Genomic DNA, 25,893 nt, shown 5'->3' with positions numbered 1-25,893 from the left:
CCTTTACTATAATCTATATGCTGAGGTTTATGGCTGGCTATTCATAATTACAATGTATGCATGCATGTTTGTATGTCATTTACGGTATACCCCACTTTTGCCGTCCTACACTTTCACCTGACTTTAGAGGGTATGCAGTAAAAAAGTGGACAAATACATTTTTAAAAACATCAGCAAACGTTTAGATCAGCAAAAAAAAGTCAGAAATCGTTCATAGAACTTGATATATGAAGCATGAATCTAGATGGGAAGCAAAATAGTGCTGCAAATAGGAGATGCACCCGGGGGTTATAAATAAGGGTGTAAGGATTGCATGAATGGAGAGTGGGATTACATGACAGGGGGAGCCGTGGTGGAGTATGAGGGGATTAAGTTTGAGTGGACTGGTGAGTGATTGGTGTCGGGTGTATTGACCCACGTTCGAGCTATTATGCTGCAACATTTGGTGCTGTGGGCTCAGAAAATCCAAGATGGCCGAAAAAGCCCACATTGCGCCAGAATCCAATAAAACCGCGCAGTTTTTGCGCACACAAAAATGGTCGCCTAACCTGCCACCCACCAGTGCGAGCGTAATAGGCCAGGAGTGCCATGAGTGGAATGTGTGCCAAAGGAAAAACAGCAGTGCCTGTTAGCTCAAAAACACTTTGAAATCACTTTTGTTTCTCTGAATGCAAGCTCAAAATGCCTATTTCAAACATTGCAAGATATTCAAAAATCTCACTGAACCCCAGCAGACATTTGGCAGAATGAAGTCTTGTGTGCATACACAATCTGGGAAAAGAAGGAGCCTAAAATAATGTTCGTAATGGAACTGGCTGAGCTGTGGATGTCAGCAGCTTAAGTTAAATTGGACTGAAAGCCACTAAAATCTAAATGTTTAAAATAAATGAGTGACCTACTGTTGAATGTCACATAGTTTGCAACTGTTAAATGTCATAGTTTTGAACTTAGAATCAGCATTCTAGCTGTATGTGTAAAAATTGTAAGTTTGATTTGAATGAAGAAAAACTGGGTACAAAAGTGACATTTGGATGAAGCCTGGCTTGAAGAGATTGAATTCTGCCCGGCAACTACCCCCGACAGGAGTTGAAACTTGCTCAGCCACTGCATTCGCAGGCCTGGCTGCCTTCTGCTGTTTCCACCAAAAGGAGATGACACCTCCCTGATTGAATCAGGGGAGGAGCACCTGGCAGCAGGGAAACAGAACAATGAGCCTTCCTTGGCTCAGGCAAATGTTAAATTATGGGTGGTCGTAAATGGCTTCCTCTTGAGAGAAACTGGGAGGGGCAGTGCCTCTGTGAGCAAGCTGAGCTGGAGGAAGTGGATAAACCAGAAATTCCACCATGTGCTTTGGGAAACCACACCCCTCTGGGCTAGAGCATAATTTTAAAAAGATGGATAATTCATAGTACGGACTTGTCAAAATTATACAAATAATATCACCATTCTTGTGATTTTTCTGTGCACATTTTAAGAGGTGTTAGGACTCTGTGGTATGTTTTCGGGGGGTAGTAGCGGAAAATAGGTTGTTACTCCAAATGTATGTATGTTAAAAATCTTACACTTTATCATCTGATGCCCATATTCCTTGTGCACATTTGTGTAAAATCTGGAAAAGTTTAGAGGTCGTTATCTGGATGAAAAGGGCAGAATTCTGTCAGAAGTGGACACAACATCTTACAAAGACAAGACAGAGATCGGATGGTTTGGTGCTACAGAAAATACATTAACTGGACATATAATATTAGAAAAATGGTACATAGATAAATATGTATTTGGATCAAAAATAGATTTGGGTGCAAATTGACAAGGGGAGTGTTCTTTCTGTATGCCATAAAATTAATGCCTGATGACACTCCATTCCTTCCCCCAATCAAGGGAGGGAGGAGAGCTTGGCCGATGATAGGTTGGGAGGGGCAGGCTTAGTTACACCCACGCACACACTCATTTTCAAAACACATAAAAAGAGACTGCTTGGACAGGCAAGACATTCATTTTCCATTTTCTTGCGGAGCATTTTGCCGGACCACACAACATCTCGAAGGAACATCCAGAACTTAGACACCAGATAGACTACAGAACTTAAAGCAAAGGCCTAACCCACAAGCTGAGAACTCTTCTCAGCAGGCCTTCAGAATCCAGCAATCCAACCGACTATTCTACAGCCGGGCGAGCTGTTGGATTCTTTGCCAAGAACTTTTGCCAGAACCCGTAGCAGACCCAGAAAGCAGTGCTGTATCCAGGGAGACCAGAACCAGAGAGACCCAGACCAGACTTCTGTGAAGTGCAGAGCTGAGCTGACCCAGAGAGCTGTGACTTCAGAACCACCCGCCAGGAGTCCAGTCCAAACCTGCTGACCAGACCCTGACGACCTATTTCAAATTCATAGTGTGAGTACTCAGCCAGAACTGTGCAAAACCAACCTCTTAGCTTAAAATAATCTGATTCAAAACATTTGAACCTGTCCAGAACTGCATCATAGGAATTGTGTGTTCATTCTCCGAATTTAAACCTGTAAAAGTGTCATTTCGCCATTTTGAATCATTATTTAATTTCTGAAAAACTACCTTCGTAAAATCGTCCGTATCTTTGGAATCGTAGGTGCTAGGAATGAGATTTAACTTTCATTTGAAAGCTAAGATTCAAACAAGCCTAAAACCGACTTTCTGTTCCTTATAGTTATTCCATAATCGCGCTCGACGCACTCGGAAAAAAGTGACGCAAAGTGACAGTTTACTTCATTTCAACCACGTGTAAAAATATCTGTCTTTTGCTTCCATTACTGAATCTCGTTTTCAACCTGATAACCATCCCTGAATCATTGGTAGGGCTGACCCGAACTGATTTAAAGTATCTCTCACTCACCCTGAACCTCTAGAGGGAATTAAAAGCATTTTCAGCATATTTTTCACTTCATTGCCACCACATTTAAAAGGATCTTGCCTGCTTTAAAATCATACCTGTTTTCCTCTAAGCTCGCTGGGGGGAGCTGGAAATTTGTATTGCATTTTGTATTCCTGAGAATTGTGTGCTCTCCTTCCATCTCCTTATCTTGCATAGGGGAGGAGGGAATTGTCAAAGAATAAGTGATCATATTATCTTTTGTTGAAATCATATCAAGTTTATTTTTGTGCTGCATTTTTCCCTCATTGCTTTTCCTTGAAACCATAAAAGTATTTTCTGCTACCTTATCCTTCCTAGGCTAACTCCTCATTGATTGTAAAGAAGTGTGCTAGTGTAACATCATCCATTGTTGATTACTGTCCTATGCCTAAGTGTGCTATCAAATATTAATTTATTATAAAAGTGTGACATATATATATTGTTTATTTTTTCCAATAAATCTTTTAAATTGCAAAACAAACCTACTTCTTGGCTCAGTGAGGTCACGGGGATTCAAAGAGAGGGGTGTTATATAAGGGTTGATCATCTAGAGTATAACTTGTCATAAAAATATATAAATAAGGACTTCCCTTGAGCAATCCCAGACGAGGCACTGACTTAGTGGGAGTGCTTGATTGGAGTCACTTAACATTGGTGAGATATTCTTTGAAGAGTAGTGTCTATAGGTCCATTCTGAAGTGTAAATATGGGTGGGGGCAGGTTGATGGGCATTTGCTACATATTCAAGAAATCAGGTGCACAGGAGGAAAGGATTGTTTTTTGTTTTTCCCCTATGGCATTTCTTAGTTTGAAGCATAGTATTGATGTGTCGTTTGGTGGTATGATGGCCTTTGCCTTTCATTAGTTAAGAACAATAGATAATTAAATTTGCATTGATAAGGGATTTAATAACTGAAGTGGAATAGAATATGTAAATGTCTTTGATTGTCTAATATTAAATGGTCTACAGACCTCTTTCATAGCGGATTCAACACAAAGATTTCTCATTTTCTGTACTCAATGTTCTTGAAGTAGTACCCCAACGGATGAAGGAGACACACATTACCATTTATTCCGCTACAAGTAATGCCAAAATTGAGGCTGTTTTTTAAGTCATCTTTGAGCTCATTTTCATTTTCATTTTTAATCCCCCCTTTCCCTTCTCCAGCACTTTCACATGGACAGGCCACTCTGGGAGAAAACAGACTCACACCCCAGCATTGTACTTGGCATGTCCCGCTACCATGGTCAGGCGAAGTCAGGCAATTACTGACAATCACTCACACTCGACTTCCATTAAACATCCCCACGCAGATAAAAGGTGGAGCACAAGAGCCCACTCTGAGTGACGCAAAGCACACAAAAGAGCAACAGGTTTGAGTCGGCAGCTGAACGCCAGAAGAAAGAAGGAAAACCCAGAAAAGTTTGTAGGAAGGGAAATATCCTTGACCTTTTTAGCAAGACGCTGTTACTTTCAAGAATCCATCAAGGGAGAAAGCGTAAGGCCACGCCACCAGATTGAAGAATCCTGCATTGTGTGACGAAAATACTGAGGGCCCTCCCTCGTAACTGGCCAAGGCAAGGAGGAGCAGGAGCAGCTGCCATGTTATCCTCCTCACCTCCAAGAACAAAGAAGCGCCAGAGAGATCAACACAGCCGGTGAGTTGGAGAGACCGATGCAAGACCGTTCTGTGTTGAAGTCAAGGTTGCAAGCAGCAACATTTTATAACGAGTGCTGGAATGAACATTGTTGAATGTGTGTGATGAAGGACATTATATAGGCTTAGGCAGGCATTCAACCAACCCTTTTGAAGTTCAATAAACACACTTGAACTGTGATCACTTGTGTCTGTTTTACTGTTTGATATCATGCCTTACTTACACTATATACATCAGAACCAGCATTCCCATCTATATGATAACACTCTTAATGCTTACATCTGAGTAATCAATGGACAACATCTGCTGAATGATGGCATCTTTTGTGGAGATGGGCTAAGGGTATTCTCCAGCACTCTTTGCATGTCTCTTGTTGCCCTAAGAAAAGTAGATGTTCTGGGTTGGCAGCAAATATGTGCTACAGAAGTTTACTTTGAGTTCTGGTTTGAGTAGCGTGGCTGTTGTAGTCTTTAAATCTGTCATAATTGGACTACCCTACTAGTCATTCAACCAGGCACTGGTAGACACACAGACACATGTTGACTATCATGGGCACCAATGAATTAAATGTTTACATATCATATTGAATTTTAAAGCTTTATAAATATTAATCAAGTAAAGGAGATTCTTCAATGGGACGTAACAACACTGGGCAGTGACATTATTCAATGTCATGTCACTATAAGGCCACAGAGGAATGACCAATGTGATCCAATTTTCACTGCATTATTATTATCTATTATGGATGATATAGGAGCCAGCAGTGTGAAATTCCTACACAGATCATCACGCAGAAACACATCTAGTCATACTTTACAAATGAAGAGATTAGAGAACAGAAACCTCTTCACTAACACCTCCAGAGAAAAAGAATGACCCAATAAACTCCACTGCCCTATTCTAATTGACTCACTGGAAGGCTAACACAGAGAAAGCTGGGGAATTAGGAGAAGCTAAACAGTAGACCACAGGGATGAGTGTGAACAGGTCATGGGACTCCACCACAAATTTGGAGGATCACTAATAGGTTTGGGAAGTAGTGGGAGACACAGACAGGACAGAGAAGCTTTGGAGAACCATACATGCGGTTAGCAGATGGTAGATGTTGATGGTTGGAGGAGTGAATGGCCCAGAGACTGCTGGGAACAGGAGGAACTCTGAACTTGTGTTGGCTGGAACCCAGATGGAACATAGTACCAAAGGACCCAGGTTGCTGGGTGGGGTTCCGAATCCTGCAGAAAGCAGTGTAAACTCTGTAGGGAGGCCAGGCAATGAGAGGGAACTCGATAACTGGATTGGAAACTGCTGAGAGACCAGGGCACAGGATCCCCAATGAGCAAGGGCATTTGGAGATGCATCAATAAGACTGTTAGAGATCCTCTGAGAGCTGAAGAGATGGAACGGCCTCTACAGTGAGAGACTGTGCCATGAGAGAAGCATTGCAGTGGGGCAATAAGTGGGCAAATATTGGAGGTCCATGTCTCAGGAAGGGACAGAATGACAGAGTCCTACAACACTACAGAGATGTAGAAATACCCTCAAGGTATGAGTGCAACATGTGTGCCTGACACTGCATTCTGTGAAACATACTCAAATTACCAAAGCACCCATAAAGTACTCTGAAAGGAAGAGAGCCATGACACTCAATTCTGGGAAAAGCAGGAGAAGTACCAGTACTAGTGTCACTAAGTTTTAGTGAGAGAAAGAGTGCCCTGAGGCTGGACTCTGTGCAATGAAACCAAAATACCTAAGAGTACACAAGACATTGGGAGAGATAGCCAGCATTAAGCTACATTCACAGAAACATGAGCACAATGCCCAAGTGCCTGTAAGACATTGTGAGAAAAAGAGAGCTCTGACACTTCATTCTGCAAAACTTACCAAAATGCCCATAAGATGTTGTGAGAGAAGAGAACTCACAGTAATAGCATTTCTGATGATTGCATCTGCTTAGATTCACACGCTGTGCATATCGTCCGACATTCAGTGGTAACCGCGGAGTATTGCATCTTGTCTTTCGGGGACCGAAAGGGGACGTTGGGAAAGGCGTATCTGTAACACTATCCCTATCGTGACGTGTAGTGTACCCAAAATCCCTCATGCACCAAAGTCCCTCCTATTGTATCTTTTCTGCCACGAGGGAGCCCAAGGCTAGTAGTAAGACGTCTATGTTCCTTCCACCCTGAGCGGGGAGGTAGGGAGGGCGCCTGTGAATCTAAGCAGATACAATCATCAGAAATGCTATTACGGTGAGTAATGCATGTCTTCTGATGCTTGTTAATCTGCTTAGAATCACATGCTGTGCATAGACTAGCGAGCAGTACCCGAAGTTGGAGGTGGGTTGTGAGAAGGAACAGTAGAGAAAAGATGTCTTAGTCCTGCTTGTCCCACCTGAAAATCAGGCCTAGAATGAGTGTCTAGGCAATAGTGTTTTGTAAAGTTGTGTACAGAACTCCAGGTTGCTGCTTTGCAAATGGACTCTAGGGGAACATTTACGATGAATGCTATGGAGGCCCCAGTGCCCCGAGTAGAGTATGCTCTAGGCTTGAAGGGCAGTTCTCTCTTTGCAAGAGCGTAACACAGTGTGATGCATTTGACATTCCACCTTGAAATAGCTGACTTAGAGACAGGATCCCCTTCTCTACCAGCTGCCACTGTAACAAAAAATTGGTTTGTTTTTCTCAGTGGTTTAATTTTTCCAGGTAAAACATGACTGCCCTGAGCACATCTAGTGTGTGTAGGCTTCTTTCGGCCATGCTAGTGGGATTCTGGATAAAGGTAGGTAGTTCAATTGATTGGTTCACATGGAACTTCGAGATGAATTTAGGCGCAAATCTGGAATGAGTGCGCAGAACTACCTTATCCCTGTGGACTGTAACAAAAGGGTCTAGAACAGAAAGGGCATGTAGCTTGCCAACCATTCTAATAGAAGTGATAGCCACTAGGAAGGCCATCTTGTAAGTAAGGTATTTTAGACTTGATTTATGCATTGACTCAAAGGGAGGTCCCATGAGTCTGGTTAAAACCACATTTAGATCCCATCCAGGAGCTGGGTGAGAAATAGGAGGATGAATCCTTTTAACCCCTTCCATAAAAGCTTTAATCACCGATATTTTCCACCACAACACCTTCTGGTGTGATGTGGTGTAGGCTGAAAGAGCAGCAAGATGAACTTTTAGGGAATTGAAGACCAACCCTGAGTCTAACAAATGGGTTAGGTACAGCACAATGTGTGTGGGACTGACACCCTGGGTATTACACCAGATGACAAACCGTTTCCATTTGCTGGAATAGCAATAGCGGGCGTTAGGTTTCCTAACTTCCCTGAGACTGTCCATGCATCTCTGTGGGAGCTGACGGTGTCCAAACTCTATGACCTCAGGAGCCAGCCTGCTAAATTCAGAGTTTGTGGGCATGGGTGTAGGGTCTCCCCCCTGTCCTGAGACAACATGTTGTACGGGCAGGGTAGTTTTACTGGTGGGGAGAGGGACATTTCCATTAGATGAGCGAACCAGGGTTGGCAGGCCCACATGGAGGCTACCAATATTATGGTGACTGGTTCCTGGTGCATCTTGTGCACTATCTTGTTAAGTAGGGGAGTCGTGAGTAAAGCGTAAACAAATTTCCCTGACCATGTTACCCTTGGAGTGGTTCTGGGGGTACCTGGAGACGTAGTCTTGGCATTGGGTTTTCTCCTGAGTTGCGAACAGGTTGATCTCTGGGAAGCCCTATTCTGCAAAGACTTTGGACACAATGGGCCTCCAAACTCGCGTCCGGGTTCCTTGAATGAGGAATTACCGGGCCATTCCAACCTTGGAGGATCCGGTAATTGCTCATTCAATTTACCCATTCCCATTCCCATTTGAGCCCCCATAGGGCTCAATGGGAATGGGGAGGGAGCTAACAACGGGCCCGTTAATAACGGGCCTGTTGTTAGCTCCTCGGTCACCTTGCGGGACCCGCAAAGTACGTCTGGTCTGACTAGACGTCCTGAGGGGGTCCCGCAAGGGGACCTCGTAATAGGGCGAATGGGTTTAACAGCTCTGGCACCTTTACCAGCGCCGTTAATCCCATTCCGCCAGGGTCATAATGAGGCCCAATGTCTTCATGCAGACGCCATTCGTACTCTGTGGGCAGTGGGAAATCTCTGCTGAGCATGTCTGCCAGAAGATTGAGTTCCCCTGGAATGTTTTGGGAAAACAGAGACATCTTGTGCTTGAGAGCCTGCATCCAAATGTTTTGGGACAGCTTGGATAGCCCTGTAGAGTGTGTGCCCCCTTGTTTGTTCAGGTAATACATGGTTGTGGTGCTGTCTGTCAGGACCTGGACTGTCTTCCCCTGTAGATGTGTTTGAAAGGCTTTCAGTACTTTAAACACCGCTAATAGCTCCATTAGATTTAAATGGTTGGATGCTACTTGTGGGGACCACACTCCATGTGCTGTCTGCTGAAGCAGGCGACCCACCCCATGAGAGATGCGTCTCTCATGAGAGTGGCTTCCACTGCAGGGGTGGTGAAGGTGTTCCCCTTCAAGAGGTTTTCCCTCGACCCGTACTTCAGAGAGAGAACGAGGGCTGGCGAAACAACTACCAGATCTTCCCATTGTCTGCTGGCCTGACACCACTGGCTGTTGAGCCACTCTTGCATGGGACGCATGTACAGCCGCGCGTGGGGAACCAAGTATATGCATGACGCCATCACACCTAGCAAGCGCATGGCTTTGCCTACCGTAACCTCTGGGCTGGCTACATATCAAGGGATCTGAAAAAGCATGTTCTGAACCCTCTCATTGGAGGGTAAGACGAGGCCGTCTGTCGTCCGGATTGGAGCTCCCAGAAATAGTTTTACATGACTCGGGACCAGACTGGATTTTTTCTCGTTGATGGAGAATCCTAGACTGAACAGAAGGTCTAAGGTCTTCTGGATGTTCAAAAAGCATGTGTCGTAAGAGTGCCCTGTTATGAGTCAGTCGTCCGGGTAAGGGTAAACCAGGACGGACAGTCTGCGCAGGTGTGCTGCCACTACTGCCAGGACTTTTGTAAACACCCTTGGAGCCGAGGCTATGCCGAAGGGGAGCACTTTGAATTGGTAATGCCTGTCCTCTATCATGAACCTTAGATATTTCCTGTGCGCTGGCATCATTGAAATATGAAAGTATGCATCTTTCATGTCCAATGTTGCCATGTGGTCCCCCTGTTTCAACAGTGGATTCACCTCCTGTAGCATTACCATACAAAACTTTTGAGGTTTTATAAATTTGCTCTCTGGACGCAGGTCTAGAACAGGGCGCATTGTGAGGTCCTTTTAGGGTACAAGGAAGTACACTGAATAAATACCCTTGTTTACCTGAAGAATAGGGACGGCTTCTATGGTGTCTTTTCCCAGCAGTGCTTCCCCCTCTTAATTCAGGATCTGCAAATGGTCCAGTGAGAGGCGCCGTGAGCATGGCAATCTGAACTGTGTTGGTTGGGCGAATTCCATGCAGTACCCGTGAGTGACCGTCTTTATAACAAACTGGTCTGAAGTTATCCCTTCCCATGCCATGAGGAACGAGGTTAAACGCCCCCCGACTGGGGTGACATGGGAGGGAACCTGGATCTGTTGGTCATTTCTGACCAGAGGCTGCGGCTCCTCTGGGTTTGGGGCCTCTGTCTCTGCCTTTGCTGAGTCGCTGACCCCTAGGGGGCAGTAGGCAGGGCTTCCTGATGTTTGTCTAGAGTTGTAGTTTCCCGTGCTGTATTTGTTCTGACTTGAACAGGACTGCCCTCGAAAGGAGAGACAAGTCCCACCTCCCCTTTGGGGGGAATGTTTCTGAGTTATTTGTTGCAAGGATTTAAGAGTCTCATGCTCTTTCTTGGCCATCTCCAGGGCATTGTCGACCGCTTTCCCGAAGAGATTGGTCTCTTCTATGGGTTCATTGATACGGGCGGCTTGTGTTTCAGGCTTGAACCCCGAGTTGCAAGACCGGCATTCCGCTTGAGTAGAATGCCCTGGGCCAGAGACCTGCCTGCTATCTCAGCAGTGTCCAGAGTGTTTTTGATTATATTCTGATATACCTGCCTGCCCTCGGCCACGATGGTGAGAAGCCTGGACCTAACGGGTTCAGGAACCTCCTGGAGACCTTCTTGTACAAGGTTCCATTGTGCGTCTGCATAACTGGCCAGCAGCAGGGTGTTATTCGGTATTCGCATGGTGTATGCAGCTGCAGAGGTAACACGTTTAGGGCGTACAACCTCTTGGATTCCTTATCCAGAGGTGCCTCCCCCATAACAAGTGGTAATCCTGCCAGTTTCCGGGTGGTAGTCATTACCAAGGAGTCGGGGGTGGCCTGGTCTTTAATATACTGAGTGTCCGATGGAGCTGGTTGAAATAGTTTTTCCACTCTTGGGTTCACTGCCCGCTTCTAAGCTGGCGTGACCAGGGAGGAGGCCAATCTTCTTTTAACCGAATTTTGGAGGGGAATGGCTTGGCTTGAGGGGGGTTTCTCCTTCAGAATGTTCGCCACAAAGTCTTGTTCGGGTATCGCCTCCTGTGTAGTGATCTGAAAGTGATCTGCTGCCTTCCTTAAGATGGCATTGAAGGCCATTTGGTTGTCTACAGGCGAAGCCTGGCGAGCCGGGGTGGATGGAGAAGAATCCAGGCATAGAACATCATTATCCTGATCTTGCGTGGGGTGCATCCATGACTCTGTTTGCACTTGCTGGGTTTCCTCCTAGTTGTCCATGGCATCCGCATGGTCCTCAGTTTATTCCTGCAGGAAAGAAGGGTCTTCTTCTTCACTGTAGATGTCCTGGTAAGTGTCCATCTGGGCCACATCTTCATGGTGGACAGAACCTGAGGGCTGAGAGTGAAGATTTTCTTGGAAACGTGAAGCCGATCTTAAAATAGGTTCCCTACAAGATCTCTTAGGGGAAGGATGCTCAGAAAACGATCCATGCACCCTTCAAATATCTCCCTTGTCGACTTAGAGGAACCAGAAGGGCCTAAAGGTGGAAAAACGTTGTTTTCTGCCCTTTGGTGTCGAAATTTGTCTCCGTGGGTGTTGGACACAGGCTCTTGACTGCCCTCGTAGGTTTCACGAGTATCGGGGCACCATGGCGTGTCTTTAGACTTCTCTGCGGCCTGCCCCATGCTTTTCGATGGTGTAGGTACCAACCCGACTGCCGAAGTAATTCTCGCAATACTGTCTTCAATCTCCGCTAAATCGGAAATGGGTTTGAAGGCTTATTGGAAGATTTACCGCCTACCGTGGCGTTAGAGGACCTAGCGGTAGATTTTTTTGCCTGGAGGCCTAGTAGTAGGTTTTGGGCCTATCGTACCTTTAGGGACAATCAGAGCGTCGAATGAACGGTACCGCTGCTACCATCCTCCCCATTCCCATTGACCCCTATGGGGGCTCAAATGGGAATGGGGACGTACCGGCTCCGGGTCCCACGAAAGGGAATTACCGGGCCCTCCAAGGTTGGAATGACCTGGTAAGTCCCCTTTTGCAGGACCTGGAGCCGTACCCGAGTTTGTGGGTAGCCATGCCCTTATTAAGGGCATGGCTACCCCCAAACTTGTAATGAGGCCCAATGTCTCTTATGTAAGAGCTCCGTTATATGGCAACCAGTTACCTGGGTGGAAAAAAACAGTCTGAGTGACCTCGGCGCATGAGGGGTTTTGGGTACACTACACGTCATGATAGGGATAGTGTTACAGACACGGCTTTGCCGACGTCCCCTTTCGGTCCCCGAAAGACAAGATGCAATACCCTGCGGTTACCACTGGATGTCGGACCATATGCACAGCATGTGATTCTAAGAAGTTTAACAAGCATCAGAAAACATGATACTACACTCTGGGAACCAGTGAATTTCCCAAAGACTCACCAACGTATGTTTATGACAAGAAAATGCATTTTATCAAAATATAAAGGAATTATATTCTGGCAAGTTAATAATAGAGATATCTTTGGTAATCAACACGTCTAAGAATATGAGGTATGCGGAGGGAATAGGAAGAATGCAGAACTTCCCCATTTCGGCATAGATTGTGAAAGCTCTTATGAAAATCACATATTTCAAAGACCTTTATAAAACAACCCTGAACTCTCTGAATCCTTTAGTGAATTTGTATAAATGAAGGGTAGGTGATGTGCATGTTTAGCACCAGTGACGGCTGACCTCCAGGAATTGTGACCAGTTTTATGATCTGAGAAGGGCATCAAACCCTCACTGCACCTGGATCTGGCAGTACAGGCAATGTTACCCTCAGTCATCTGGTGCCTAAATCGCCATCACAATGGAGTGTGGTGGTAAGATAGGAATGAATCCTCAACATTTCTTGGGTGAGGAACAGTCTTGCTCTGGTTGAATGTGTTTAGCCTCTAAGACTACTACATTACTCATACAAAATTTAGTGTAGACAGCGTATGCTGTGTTTTGCTCTGCTTAAGCCTAAGACCACACTTTTTCTGTTACAGTCCCCACGTTGCCTTTACCTTCTCTGCATACCCATCTGCAGTAAGGGGAATCCTGAATATTGATTCAAGAGACCCCACGTAAGCCATAGGCACAACGAGTCTTGTGGATCACACTTAACATATGTCTTGCAATGCAGTGATGTTTCATTTATGATCTGCAATGCTATTCTCCGTCCTTGTCTATTGTAATGAAAACATATTTTCATAGCTCCGAAGCTAGCATTGGCAATATAGATCTATTTATGGATTGTGAAATTGCTTCAATGAGAACATCTTTGTATGTTGGTTAATTTCCCAGTGCAACATGTGTTACTGGAGAAGCACTTCTCAATGATGCAAAATTAGACATGCTCTCATCTTGTGATTATGGTTCAGAACACAGAGCATCCTCATCAAATGGTAATAAAAAAACAATGTTCAAGTTTATTAACTATAAATGTCAAATATTTCACTAAAGAAGGGGAATTGTGCATTGAACCTTTATTTTTGAGACAACAATAACTAGCTTCCTTGCAAAATTTAATGTAGAGTATATATTAAACAGACTGAATTAAATTTAAATTAATATTATTAAATTATAATTACTACGTGAAAATTACACCATGAGCAGTGCAACTTTCATTTCACTTCAAAATGGTTGATGCAGCCAGAATCTTGTACATTTGGTCTGTGTTTATACAGAGTTCAGTTCTCAAGATAGAAGGTTTAAAGGTCAGCTTTTTGGTAAAAGACCCACCATTAAACAGTAACTAATCCACTATATGAGCTGAACAGACACATCTGTTGGTATTCAGAGCATTCATCCTTTTCTTAAAAGTTGATCAAATTAAACATACTACATTCCTAAAACTTGAATTTTCATGGGGATTAACAGTTTATGGCAGCAGGGTCAACATTCATACAACCGCTTCTTTAGTCAAAGGCTGCTTGAAAGCACCAGATCCCCACATAAATACTGAATCTTTGACGTTAGGCAGAGCAACATGCCCTCGTCTATTTTATGGCTGTTTCATTGCCTGAGGTCTCAGAATGATGATGTCCAATAAACATGCAATGGATAGCTTTGAAAATAAAGTAAACAGGTTAATTTAAAAGGACTAAACAATCAACTCATAATATCAGCTATAACATATGCGTCCTTTGCTTTATTTAAAAAATGAAATTAGATTTCAATCCAGCAACATGCTCTGCATCAACTCGCTATAAACGCCTCATTCCGAGTCCGATGGTAACCCACACGCTCCTTCCCCCAGAAGCTCACTCTCTCCAGAGCTCTAGTTCTCTCTATGATGGACTACTCCAACAGCCTCTTTCTAAATCTACCTGCCTCTACTCTCCGCCCTCTGCAACTTATCCAAAACAGGATTGCGAGACCCAGGGATTGTATCTCTCCAGGAATGAAATCTCTGCACTGGATCCCAGTGGCTGGGAGGATGAAAACCCTCTGCATTGTGCACAAGGCCTGGGTCCTCAATACCTTCAGCTCTCTCTTCCTAAATATCTTCCTTCTCCAACTCTTCGCTCATCCGCCTCCAAATCCCTCAGGGTCAGTCGCTTCTCCAAGCAACGAGTTGGTGGTAGATCTCTTTCTTTGGCTGGGGCCTCCCTCTGGAATAGCCTCCCTGCCTCCCTGAAACTTGAGGGGAACCATCTACAGTTCTGGAAGCACCTCAAGGCCTTCCTTTTTGCTTCTGCTTTCTCTCCTGCCCTCCCCTGCTGATCTCCTGGCTGAAACTGAAACTGCACTGGTTACCTGGCTACCCTCTGATTTCAGGCCCAGGCCCCATCCTCGCCAGTTGCACACCTGCACTACCCCCCTTGGCAACCCTTGCACTTGGAGGCTGTTTCTGTATCCCTACAGCCCCTTACCATCACTTGACACCCGATGTCTGCACTTACCCTTGCACTTGGCACCTGCTGGCCGCACATTTTATTTATTGTTTTATTTATTTTACTGTTTATCCTATCTAATGCACTGTCCTTCCTCCCTTCCCCCAGCACTTTTCCCCCTCCCCTTCCCCTGCACTTGCACAATCTCAATGTCACCTGGCCTAGTAAGATCATTGTGTCTGTCTTCCCTCGCTCCCCTCCTTGCTTCATCGTGCCTTGAAACACTAGTGTATAGGTGCATTATAAATGCCATATCATATCTATCGGCCTAGGCCGGTTGCGTTGTGTGTTTATGGGGTGGAGGTGTGGGGCCAGCCCTCAACATCATCTATACAGGTGAAGGAAGACAGATTCCTTCAAAATAAGTTGTGGGTTGTAAAGATCACTTCACCTCATTTGCTGCACCAGGAACCTGGGCTGGATTATATAGATGATCACATTAGCCTAAACCCCTCCGATATATTGTATAAGACTATGGTCTCAAGCTAAGCATCCTCTAACGCAAGAGATTATAAAGGAGCTGATGATTTCAGACTCTTATAGGAATGTTTCTTGGCTGTATAACCTGGAAAACTATTTAGAAGTATCAGTCTTTTGAGTCTTTATGTTACTCCAGTGAGCAGCTCAAGGGTCGTTCTATCTTTGGTGCAACAAAAATTACTGGTTTATAGAATGGAGTTGCATGCAAGTGCAGAGTCTAAGAAACAGTTTGTCCTTCAGTATATTATCTATGTATGTAATAGGCCCAATGCTGATTATTTACATTGGTTTGGTAGCAAACGAAAGAGGAGTGTTTTCTTCTATGTGAGGGCAAGTCGCTTATTGTCGTTTATTCATGCGCATGATGGCGGAAATTTTGTTGGTTAGAAAGTTAGCTTTTGGTGCCCTTGTGATGTTATTTTAACAGACCATCTTAAGCATTTTTCTTTTTGCCCATTATTTAAAAATCAGACACTGACGTTTTTTATATCTATTTTAAGGAAGTCTGAATGCAGAACAGTTAAGGAGGCAAGTAAATATATATATGTATTGCCAACAAAAGAGGTTGCAACAGCTGTATGTATGTTTCTAGAAGCAATAATACATCTGATTACCAAAAACTGTCAGAATATCTAAACATTCTTAAAAATGTTTTAAGATCTTAATGGGATAATTACTGGCAATCTATGCAGGCGATTCAGCAAATGCATTTTTACAATTGTATTCATATAGTTGTATCATTGTATCTTTTATTTTTGTTGCTATGTGTTTGATATGTTTTATGTATGTTATGAAGTTCCAAATATGCTTTGAAATAAAGATTGTTTATTATTACGATAAAGAAAGGAAAATCACCTAAACATATATTCGTCAATATAAGCCCATCTTTAAACACAAAACAGTAGTAACCGAGACAAAATTCCAAGCATGGACGAGAAGGACAATTTTGGAATGACACAAGAAGGGTGACTTAGGGCATGCAAACTGAAAAAATGCCTCTCTCAGGTTCAAACAGAAAGAAGGCTAAGAAAAAGTGTTCTTTCTTGCACTGTGCCTCCGTAGTAGGGCTTTGTCAGTACTGTAATCCAAGTGTTTTGGGATACGAAAGCGAACGTTGTGGTCGCCTATGGGGTGGGTGTTTAAATATTTGGCAGTATTTCCTCACACCACTACACAGCAGGAGATTAGAGGTGGAAAATGTAAGGCAAGTGTAGTGTATAAAGAATGTATTGGTTGCAGGCACTGCTGATCTGTGGCTCCTTGTGAAGACTATGCTTAGTAAGAAATGTTTGTATCTGAAGTTAACTTTGTTCAGCAGGCTGCTGCATACTGACAAGGACCTTGCTGAGCCTGGTGTGCACCCCGATCCTTATCGCACTTAACAATGCTATAGCACCATTTAGGCATTTATATTACATATGTATTCCTTCTATGGGCTTGCAGTGAACCGTATTTTGATTTTTGTATAACAGGTCCATGGGCCTCATTACAAGTGTGCCGGTCCAGTAACAATTGTGCTGGTAAGCCTATCAGCACTGTTGTTACCGGACCAGCACACTACGTGTCTGCTTGCCGGAGTTGCTGTGCCCGGCAGGCCGGAACCTGATGGGCACAGCGGCCACAGTAAGCAGACCTACACGGAAGAGCTGCACCGTTATTAATGGTGCCGGAACTTCCGTGTTCCCCATTCTAATAGAGTCCTGTGGGACTATATGGGAATGGGGAATACCATTTCTCCGGCGCCTGACTTTCCGGATTGGCAGGGTTAGAATCCCCTGCTGTTACCGGCAAGCCAGGCGCCAGAAAAATGTGCAAGTCCGGCAGCAGCCTGCCGGTTTTACCGATGTATGTTATCTTTCTGGTGTCAGTCCTGTTTCCCACTAGATATAATTACCAATAGAAACATGTAAACATGGGCCACAAACAACCTATACAATAATGGGCCTCATTACAGGTCCGGTGGTAACCCTGCTGGTGCTATTGGCGGGTTGCTTCCAGACCCGTAATAATTTACTGGTGCCTGACTTCCCAGTGACACCAGGATATTACAAGTCCGGTGTCCGGAAAGTCAAGAGCTGGTACGTTTGTTAATCCCCATTCACATATAGTCCCATGGGAGTGGGGACACTGGAGCACCGGCACTGATAGCAACGGTGCCGGTGCACCTGTGACAAGTCTGCTTACTGTGGCCGCTGTGTCCAGCAAGGACAGACCCATCAGGCACAGCGGTCCCGGCAGGCATGCTTGTAGTTTGCCCGTCCGGAAACAAGGGTGCCGGTGAGCTTACCGGCACCCTTGTTTCCGGACCTGCAAACTTTTAATGAAGCCCATTGTCTTTATTTACTTTGCCTATGCTTTTCAGTGGAAATTCTTTTGCAGATAGCCTGTTGTTAAATCGTGTGCATAGTCCAAATGGTTCTTGCTCACATCAGTGTAATACTCTGGAACACCCACAACAATTAGTTTAAACCATTTAACAAAACTTTCTTCTGCAAAATAGATGTAATGATTTGGAAAGTAAAAGAACATCGGAATGGCTGTGCAGCTAGCGCTCCAGCCGATTTTCATTCTAGCTTCCCTTGCTAATTTAGTTTCCCTTGGCCCATCAACTATATAATATCCTGCATGCAGGGCCTCAAAACGTGAAGAAAGGAGATACTGCATCGGTTCTGCTTCTGCATGCACGTGTACCACATTAGCTAAGCAATACCACCTCTTCCCTCTGCCTAGCAGTTACTGATGTAGTGCTGCTGGACTTCCTTCTTCAGACCAGGCAGTTCCAAGGGCAGTGGAAAACCCTCTGGCCCAGAAATAATAATATTACGGAGCCACCTTAATAAATCATGGAACCTTCATTGCAAGTCCCCTTAATACATCAGGGCACTTTCATTTCAGACCTTCTGCACCACAGATGAAACAATATTCCTGTTTCCTGATGAGTCATGAAGTGCCAACATCGCTCAAGCACAAGCAAGACCTGTGGATTGGTTAATCATCTTAATCCATTCCAACTTCGACTTGGTCATCGTCTACACACTTGCAAATCAAAGTTATAGGTGCTGACCCCATGGAGAGCTTCCAAATAGCAGCACCATTAAAAAGATGGGCCAGGTCAGAACCCAACTCATATATCACTGACCGCCCCTAGATTTTGTCCAGCACAATGCACTGCTGCGGCAGCTGCTGGTAACCTGATGCTCCCTGTTTGACACTGTATTGTGGCACAGTTGCCTTAGGCTTTTTGGGGGCTCAATGATCAGCAGACTATTTGCACAGAGAAAGGGGAGATTGAAGGCTGCCAGGTGGAGAAACACAGAAGTTTGGGGAACGACAGCCCACATCAGTATAAAGCATTGAATGCTGATTAGGCGGGTCAGAGAACACGCTAAAACCGGAGGCAACCAGTTGGCATCACATATAATATGGCCCAGTGCAGAACAACAGGCAATACATAGACCTGCAACCGGAATGGTGAGGATACTTTTTGTGAAAGTGGATTTGGCTCAATCACTTTTCAATTTAAGGGGAGTTTATCAGTTGAGCTGTCATGGCTAGTGCTGAATATATGCACGCATCTCCCTCCCCCCCTCCCCACACTCATTCAGAACAGGGGGCGTGAATCAATGCCTTTGTAAATGGGTTATTGTAACATCAGGTAAAAAAAACAATAGACAAAGGTAATAAGACAAATACAAAATGTACCTTTGCACGGACATACAAGAAACTCTGGTAGCAGTATGGTTGATTAACAACATGGGACATTATACTATGAGATTGGCATAAGGCTAAATTAACACTGCGTTGATTTATGTGCTGTCTTCAGTGTTTAATGAAAGAGAGGTGGGAGGGAGGACCAACAGTGAAGTCAGATTCTTAACGAAAATGTGTATAAACATTATTGATATTATATGTTGGGTGCCACAAAAGCCAAAAGGCACCCTCAACCTATTTAAATACCTGTGGTCTGTATTATAAGAAACACTTTTCCTATGGTTATGGGAGATTTCTTTTTAATCATAAAACATTTATTTCACAAAGCCTGTTGGCCCCTGCAGGACCTAATAAAACGCCCCCCACGTCAGACCAACGGATGTATTATAAGGGATTTGTGCCTAGTATAGGAGCATTATTGACCAAAATGTCAACAATTTATAAACTAGCTGTGCCTGGCATCTCATAAACCGATTTGAAGTGCACGCTCTCTCTTTGGCTCTCTCTTGTGCTCTCCCTACCTCTCATTCACTGTTTTGCTAACCCTCGATCTCCTTCTGTCACTGCCTCTCTTGCTGTCTTTCAGCGTATTTGCACTCTCTCGCTTGTCTCTCTCTCTTTGTCTCTCTCTCTCACTCGGTCTGTGTCTCTGATCACTCTGTATCTCACGTTCTTTCTCTCTATGTCCTCTCGCTCTCTCTGTCTCTCTCTGTGGGCAAGAGTTGTGGTGTCAAGTGGGCATTTGCTACAGCCACCCCAGTCAGTGCAGACAGCAGTGCGTCTAGAGAGAAAACATAAATCTCTTGAAGGAGATTGGATGCTGTTTTTAATTAGTAAACGTAGGATGCATGAAGAAGTAACAGAGTCATTCCCAAAGATGTGGATCAGCCTGGTGTTTGGGGACACTGCAGGCTCTGCAGGGAGTGCTGGGGTTCAGACAGACTTTGCAAGTGACATGGTCTGCAGTTGTGTTGATTTCCCACTTTTTGTTAATCATAGAAACATATATTGACCCTGTGATGCTGTATCGTGGATGATGTGCCTTTGATCACCCTGGCACCCTCATGTGTAATCTGACTTTCTTTTACAACAGTGGACCGAGATCCACATTAAGATGGCCGCTGAAGCAACACACCACATTGCCTACCTTTGTTTCCCCAAGCAGAAGCACCTGGCAGTACCTTGCAACCTGATTGGTCTAGCCCTTCAACTAATGGAAAGTCGGCATCAAGCTGAGAGGCAAAGCCGTACCCAGCTCCATAGCCCTGTTCCAAGGCTGATGGCCCCTTCTTTCCCAGTCTACCCATGGATACCGTACCCAAGCCCATGGCAAAATTCTGTAGGTCTACGTCTCATTTGCCTACATATCAATCTTACCTGGTCCCTTCCATGGATAAGAGGCGCCCTTGCTCCTCACTGTCTCCTTCCACACCACCCGACTGTGTCACTCCGGTGCTTGATGGCCCCCACACTGCCCCTGACTCTCGCAACACACATTCTCCTCAAGCCCGTGAGTATGTAAAGTACTCCATGAGTTTGCTGCTGTGCTGCGAAGCCCCTGACTTCACCCTCCTGCATTCTTCGATTTTTAATACCCCGCTTGAAGTTCTCCAAGATACCATTTCCCATTGCATCACGTCCCTCCACTAACTGTGTGACTGTCGCATTGCCGAAAATCCTCTCTCCTAATGCGACAACATCCACCGGGGGTTACTGCCATTCGACGTTTGTGGCGCATTCCAACTCAGACATACCTGATGTTAGTAACTTGCCCTCTAAGTTCGCTGTATCCAAGTAACCATACCACGAAAGCACCACCAAGCGAACTAGGTGGTCCAGGCATGACTGCCACGTGCACCCTTACTCCATTAGTGTCCATTGTACGCCTCTTTCCCACGCTCACAGACCAAAAGCACATATTTACAATTCTACATTATCAGGCACAGCAGCGCGCTGCTCTGATATCCATCAGTTGGTTCATGATTCGCTGGCTGTTACCTACCACATCCCACAACCTCACACTCGCTCCACCAGTCTATTCGCCATCACAGCACCCGGTAATGTTGATGCTATGGTAATCTGTATACTTTGATGTTGCAATCCTTGGACCTACACCGCCTACAGGCATTGCCACTTCTATGGCAATACCGCACCCAGTAGCATTGTTGTGATCTTTTAATCTTCTTACCTTTTCTGATGTATCCCCCCTCACCATGAGGTAAGTATTTGCCAATTTGTAAATGTACTTCAATTTTGACTCTCATGCACTTGTATACCTGATGTAGCCCCCCACACCATGAGGCATGGCTTTGCCAGATTATGCCCTGCACATACTATCCTGTACTGTTTAAGAAAGTATAATTCTTTGCACTTACTGTAACTAGCACCCCGATACCCGAGGGTTTGGTGTGCTGCTACAAATGTTGTGTATTCTCAGCAAAAGAAGCTATTAAAACTGGAAAATATGTGTTTGCACTAATATTCCACTCTGGCTCGTGTTTTCTGAAATGTTGGCTTCCAATATATGCAGTAGTGGTATTAAGAATCTTACAGTTGTCTGAGCAAAACACATTATCAAAACCTAGAATAACTATATGAAATATTTTCTGTCAGCTGGTTATTGCTCCAAGGTAGAAAGCCTGGTACAGTACTATTGTACTCTTTCAAAATTTGGCATTTATGTAAGTACAGGAAGGGGACAAATAGTAACAATGAGAGTTGCTCACTGAAATGACCACAGATCTTTCTTTATATTTAAAACATATGTTTAGGATAAAAATGGTTTGGAAAGGGTGGTTTTATTTGATGTTCTATAATGTATAAAAGTATCGGGGTTCAGAACAAAATCTGTCTACAAGACTTTGGAACATTCCTCCATTTTGACCTTTCACATCCATTGTATAATACTCATGACTGAATTTATATTCAGATTGTCAGGAACACTGAAATACAAATAAGTGTTACTCTACTTCCCCTCTTTTGAAAACAGATGCCCCCCTTAATCAATGGACATGTCACTTCGAAACAGCATTCTAGCAAACTCAATTGAAATAACAAGCTACTTAACATTCCCACGCGTGAATCACTTAAAAAAGAAAGGTGTAGGTTTGCTAAACTCCCTTCAGTGGAGTGTCTAATTCATTAATGTGTAAAAGTGTAATTTTCTAATTTTCAATGGGCAGCTTAAAGGCAGGAAAATAGGGGGCAGTTAATAACCCTTTCTCCCTTTTCTTGAGTGGATCAGCACCACTAACAGAACTCTACTTGGTGATGTAACCAGAAAACAATTACTTTATTTTCTAGGTATGCACACAGTGAGAAGTCATTTGTTATTCTGTGCTTATATGTTGCACAGTAAATAGGTCAAGGGATCTCCTTGTACAAACACCACAGATTCAATGAAATCAAATCTATAATTCCAGAAGCACATACGCTTCTGAGATATTCACTAATTTCCCAGGATGTACAGTCAAATTATATACCCCCTCCACTTATTGCCACAAATGACAGGGGCAGGGTTTTACTATATTTGCCATTATAGTATTGCCCCCCTCAGGATACTGTATGATAAATCGTACAACTTATTTTCTTGAATTTATCGGTTACATTGAGCAGATATTGTGATTACAGATGGACTGCAAACATTGCACATTTCCACGCAGGTGTGTTTGATATTAAACTGGCACTTTTCATCTTTTGCCTACTTTTCTTCAGTACACATTTCCCTACAATCCCATACCCCCAATATATGTAATCACTGCCACTGCAAAATAGAAATGTTGTGAAGCTGTGCCCACAATATATATCAGGACTGTCATTGAAAAGCACAAGTTCACAATTCCTGTGCCCATAATGCATGGCAGCTCCGCAAACTGTAAAGGATATGCTCGTGATGACTGTATCAACATTATTTATGCTAGTACTCCCACCGTAGAAAACGTGTTCATGTTAGTTGTGTCAATATAAGCCAGCATACCTTGGTACAAACGTATTTCCTAGCAGGCTGTGACCATTGTATGCCAGCATGCTATTATAAGAGCACCCTTTTATTCAAGTTCTGCCTACAATATACTAGCATTGCACACACACAAACGGACACAGACACACACTGAAACGTATACAAACCTATGCATACACAGGCACACAAGTGCACATTTACACAGACAAGCACATTCACACAACACTCACATATGCAGTTGTTTTTAAACAACCTTTTTTGACACATGGTCTTGCGACTCCTCACCTAAAATGTTTTCCTTGTGGCACATGTTTAACCAGAAAGCAGAAAAGGAAGTTGATAGGCATTTCTCTTTGTGAGTTCTGAATCTGCAAGCCACATACTTAGAGAGAGGACGGGAGCAGCATCTAACTAGACACCCTCATGCCCTGTTAGGAGCCATGCCTTAGTGCCTCCACAGAGTCCTCAGGGCCGACAGCTGGAAAAGTGTTCCAAAATTGTCCACATGGCTTCTGCCCATTTAGGCAACAGGCACATATTCTGCCATACGCTCTTGAAATGGGGTGCTTAGCAAGACAAAGGGCCTCATCACGAGTTGGGCGGTAACGCTGGCGCTATTAGCCCTACCGCCAAACCCCCCGGTGCTATTAGCGCAGGATCACTGGCATGGCAGAAGGGTTATTGCCCATTCCCCATTGGGCCCATTCGGGAATTCCTCATTCCCCATTGGGCCCAATGGGGAAAATTTGCGCTATTACCGCCGGCGGGTAATCGCGCTGAAAATTGGCAATTTTGCAGCGGATTACCCCCCGAAATCCACCAAAGCCATGATCTGGCGGACCCTTAAATGCGGCAGTAATAGCTCTACCGCCGCATTTAAGGGTTACCGCCAGACTCGTGATGAGGCCCAAAGAAGTGATGGCCTATTCACATTAGGGGTGGGGGGTTTGTGCCCAAACATGCATTATACATCAGTCGCCACTCTTTACTTCCTGCTATTCCTTTTGTCTTAAAATTATTATACTTGGCAAATCAACAATTTAGCTTGTGCTAACCTTCTGAATAAAGCAGAACGCAAAGTTTCACATGCCCCTGGGCACCCAGTCTAAAGTGAAAAATGAAAAAAGTACATCTCATTGAAAAGCATAAACAGGCAGGCATCTGGCGAAGCACCACAGCAGCAGAGGAAATGACAAAAGGTTGTTTGAGTAAAATGCCAAGACAGCCAAGGAGAGCACACATGGGGCCTCATTACGACTTTGGAGGTAGCTATGGTGCTATTAGCGCCATGGCTGCCTCCAAAATCGTGTCCGGGTCCGGGTTCCCTGAATGGGGAATTACCGGGCCAGTCCGAGTATGGAGGGCCCGGTAATTCCTCCTTCAGGGAACCCGGGCCCGGTCCTTCCCCATTCTCATTTGAGCCCCCATAGGGCTCAATGGGAATGGGGAGGGAGCTAACAACGGGCCCACCCATAATGGGCCCATTGTTGGCTCCCTGGTTCCCTCGGGGGACCCGCTATGGACGTCTGGATAAACCAGACGTCCACAGCGGGTCTCGCGAGGGAACCTCGTAATAGTGCGGAGTGGGTTTAATGGCGCTGGCACCATTACCGGCGCCGTTAAACCCATCCCGCACATTTTATAATGGGGCCCATGGTCATTGCTCTGGTGGCTTTTGTGGGTATCTTTACATATTTTACAACTACTTTGCCCCAGATTATGAACTGGCAGCCACGTCATGCATCTGGTGAAAGGGCTCAGATATGAACTAGCAAATCAACCTAATAATGAACAGCAGTAAACGTTCATCATACATTCATACAGTTTTGAATGCAGTCTTTAGTTACTAATGTGCTATGACGGTTTTGCAAGGCTAAGGACATTGGGCCTCATTACACGGTAGGCGCTAAGGGATTACCGGCACCGATAAGGTCACCGGTGCCGGTAATCCCTTAGCGCCCGACTACGAGGACCCTCAGCGGGTCCCGTCCTTAACGCCTGGTCTGACCAGGTGTTAAGGACGGGACCCGCTAAGGGACTTCAGTGCTAATAACGGTACCACAAATTGCGGTACCGTTATTAGCTAGAATGACCCGGTAAGTCCCCATACCCCCTACCCGGACCTGGTAGGCGGAAAGGGAGTAGCCATGCCGCTAATAGCGGCATGGTTACCTCCTACCGTGTTATGAGGCCATTATCTTATTTTTGAAATATTGTTATAACTGATGAGCTGTTTTTATTAACCTCATGCATAACAAGGGCCCATCCTTGGGGAACTGTCAGATGAGAATTTGCATTTGTTGCAATAAACCTTTGCAGGCACATTTCTGGGACTTGTGAAATATAGGATCTACACACCTCAATACAATGTGAAGAAGGAAAATATCAGAGCGATCAAATCTAAGGGCCTCATTACGAGGTAGGAGGTAGCCATGGTGCTATTAGCACCATGGCTACCCCCTTACCGCACTCCAGGTCCGGGTTCCCAAAAAGGGGACTTACCGGGTCATTCCAACCTTGGAGGACCCGGTAAATCCCCATTCCGGGAACCATTCCCCATTCCCATTGAGCCCCCATAGGGCTCAATGGCAATGGGGATGGAGCTAATAATGGTACCGCAATTTGCGGTACCGTTATTAGCTCTGAAGTCCCTTAACGGGTCCCTTCCATAACGTCTAGTAAAACCAGGCGTTAAGGAAGGGACCCACTAAGGGACCTCGGAATAGGGTGGTAAGGGATTACCGGTGCCGGTAATCCCTTACCACCTACCTCGTAATGAGGCCCTAAATCTTTTTTGCAATGATGGAAATATCCACTGAGATCTTAGATGCTTATATCACAGCAGTACA

At 44.7% G+C, this 25,893-nt stretch overlaps 1 protein-coding gene across 1 annotated transcript in view; it reads right to left on the bottom strand.

Annotated features, from left to right (window-relative positions):
- BBOX1 (gamma-butyrobetaine hydroxylase 1) overlaps nucleotides 1-25,893 on the bottom strand; it is a 552,973-nt gene that overhangs the window by 406,288 nt on the left and 120,792 nt on the right. The window lies entirely within an intron of this gene.

Source organism: Ambystoma mexicanum, chromosome 11 (genome assembly GCF_040938575.1).
Source record: "Ambystoma mexicanum isolate Mex_15411 chromosome 11, UKY_AmexF1_1, whole genome shotgun sequence".
Classification (NCBI taxonomy): domain Eukaryota; kingdom Metazoa; phylum Chordata; class Amphibia; order Caudata; family Ambystomatidae; genus Ambystoma; species Ambystoma mexicanum.
This window is presented reverse-complemented; position numbering and strand designations above follow the sequence as displayed.